The sequence below is a fragment of the Symphodus melops genome (genome assembly GCF_947650265.1).
Source record: "Symphodus melops genome assembly, chromosome: 6".
Lineage (NCBI taxonomy): Eukaryota > Metazoa > Chordata > Actinopteri > Labriformes > Labridae > Symphodus > Symphodus melops.
Window position 1 is genome coordinate 3,106,195 of NC_136696.1, and position 3,069 is coordinate 3,109,263.

At 40.1% G+C, this 3,069-nt stretch overlaps 1 protein-coding gene across 1 annotated transcript in view; it reads right to left on the minus strand.

The window, feature by feature from the left end:
• elmo3 (engulfment and cell motility 3) overlaps positions 1 to 903 on the minus strand; it is a 30,398-nt gene extending 29,495 nt beyond the window's left edge. The window contains exon 1 of the mRNA XM_079346025.1: positions 646 to 903. The gene's annotated coding sequence lies outside the window, so the exon portion shown is untranslated. The remainder of the gene's footprint in view (positions 1 to 645) is intronic.
• Between the last annotated feature and the right edge of the window lie 2,166 nt (positions 904 to 3,069).

Here is a 3,069-nt window from a genome sequence, read left to right on the forward strand (position 1 = left end):
TCATTTTACTGCACAGCACTTTGGTCAGCTGTGGTTGTTTTAAAGTGCTTTACAAATAAAGTTGGATTGGATTGAACACACACAACTAATCTAACTCGTCTTAAAGATCTGATTTATTTGTTATCATACTTTTGAATTATAATCGTGATGATCCACACTGTAATCACTCATTGCATGGACAGATTTAGGATGAAACTATTTATTACAATCACTCCAGGTATTATCCCTCAGCGTGCAGAATTATTAATGATTCACAGGAGCTCTCTATGATTACACATGACTTTTTATAATAAACTATGAGATGAATCTGGGCTTATTTAGAGAAGAGTCTGAGGTTTATTTGAATAATCTTGCTAGATCACAATCAACCTTACAAAGCAAAAACGGATCTTCCATATCTGACTGTAATCATGATATTTAACTATGTACTCTCACTCTGTGCAGGTCTGTTGGCCTTTTTATCCCAATGACACAAACACAACTCAGAGAAATCTACCAGTTACTTACTGCTTCAGAGAGTTTGAGCTGATTCAGTAAAGTTGGACCAAACCAGCTGAGGTGGTAAAATGATGCATGAATACATGTGGCAGGTAAACAGCTGTGTGGAAATAAACAGGTCACTGAGAGTCGGCTGCAGAGCTTTACCTGCTTTGAAAAAGACAAGTCGAGGGGTTTTAGAGTCCTGCAGGATCCGCAGCAGACGGAGCGACAAACATCTGAAAATGTGTCTTTTCCCTCCTCCTCGGTTCAAACAGCCTGAGTCCTTCAAAGTGTCCTTTTCTTATGAAGACACCCAAACTGTTCGAAAACACAAAGAAAAACTCCTTGTGATAACTTTCCAAGATTTTTTTTTAGTTGTAAAAAAGTTCCGGGTTGGTTTGAGTTGGTCGGTCAAGAGTTTGTGCCAAGAGGGACACGTTTGGATGATGAGTTCCGGTTACGGCTTTCAGAATAAAAGCCCAGCTGCAGAAGAAGACACTTTGTAGGCGAAAGTGACGCCGGTAATGTTTTTATTTAATTAACGCAAAACATACGTTTGAATTACATGTTCCCATGTCTGTTTTACCATCCCCATCTATTCCATTAAAAGCAGTCAATTAACGATAGAATTCCTTGATCATGTTGCGCTTTTATTTTGAAAAAAATTATATAAACTTTCAACATAATGTTGATACCATGCTGAGCTAGACAAGTTTGCAAATTTCCAAGAAGTTCTTGGTGGAGTTAATTCAAAGTTCCGGGTGGAGTACGGCTGGTTACCGCCGCCCCCTGCTGTCCTCTTTGTTTCAAACATACTTTACTGTTACACAATCATTTCTCAATGCCAGATCAATATTAAAAGAACTACATTCAACACTATGTGGCACATAATCATATTTGACTTTATTATCCCCGTGAGAGGACAGTTTGCCTTGTAAACACACAAACATTCAGCCAACAATCAACATTTAATTTGTGTTTTCATTTTAGCTCTAAAATACATCCAGATACAGAGGACATTATTTTTACACTCTTCTACACATACACACAGACACAGACGCTGAGATGCACACACACACAGGGTCCTCTGCACTAATGGAGAGATGTCAGAGTTAAGAGAGTTTGATGCCTCACATTTCTCAAGTTCACCTCAGCGGTGAAGGGACCTGGTACCTCTCCAGCTACTAACAGCAAACATGGGCTTCATCAACCCTCCACATCCAAAGCTGCTGTTTTTAATAGCCAAGGCAGGTCTAGGCTGTCTGCTTGGGGCCCCCCGACCAGTAGGGAGAGCACCCAGAGGCTGACAAACTTTACACCACAGCAGTGGCCCAACATGTGCAAATATTGCAATGACAGTCGGAAACCTCCCTACGGGGCCCCATCTGACAGCACTCCCTCTCCTTCGAAAACCAGTCTTTATAAATGGAAGTCACCGAAGGAAAATGCAGTTAACTTTCTGGGAGTGAACAAGAGAGAGGAAGAGGAGGATGTCTTGAACACTGGTTGGAGGGGCCCCCAATGAATTTTTGCCTAGGGCCCCAACAGACTCTAGGAAGGCCACTGTCCAGATCACTACCCAACTCCCTATATGGACTGAGCTACTAAAGAAACACAATTAGTCATTTAAAAGTGTGACGGCAGCAGCAGATGTTTTGTCTGTTTGTCCTGCATGCTGGCAGACTGAATCTGTAGCCGGATGGAAAGTGACCTTTTATCTGTTATCATGATCATTATCATTAAAGCTCCCTTTATTTATGTTTACAGTTGACTTTAGGGGCGATATGAGCTACATGTGATGTTTTTATTTGAAATGTTTGTGTGTTTGAAATGCTCTGTATCGCCTCACAGTTTGTCTTGGCTTCTTTGAACAACTTGCTTTGAAACTGTTTTTTTCCCCCTTTGTTGGATTACTAAAGTTGTCAGAATCAGAATCTGAAGAAAAACAAAATATTAAATATACATCTCACCGTTCTCTACCATGCCTATTTATTTCACTGTATATTCTCACTCGTCATATTTTTTCTTTCTTTTTTAGCACCTTATTACAGTTTATTTGACACTGGTGTGTTTAAGTCAAACGTAGAGTCTGGCTTTAACACCCAGTGGTTCCCAACCTTTTTTTCGGCCAGTGACCTCTTTGACCTCCCGACCCCAGTCACCTAAAACACATAGAGCTTTTTGCTCACATGAATTTCTTTTCTATCATGTAATAGTTTTTCTGTCACAGGTCAACTCTCAGGTTAGAGAACAGCCCTCTCTATATAACTCCCATTTCTTTTTTTTTATGTCAGTATTACCTACTTCTGTGTTGCTGCTGTCACGCTTTAATTTCCCCTCTAGGATCAATAAAGTAATATCTCATCTTAAAGGTTCACTCTGTTCAGAGAAAGAATAAAACGAGCTGCTGTGCTACGACTCATTATCACATGTTACTTTCTCACATTAGTTCATTTATAACTCGTACAGATAAGAGACCACCGTACTTACTGTAAGACCACACAGACTATTTCAGAAAACTCTCAAACAACACGTGATGTTAATGCGTCAGGCGTCTGAAAACTGAAAACCACTGAAACCAGAAACAGC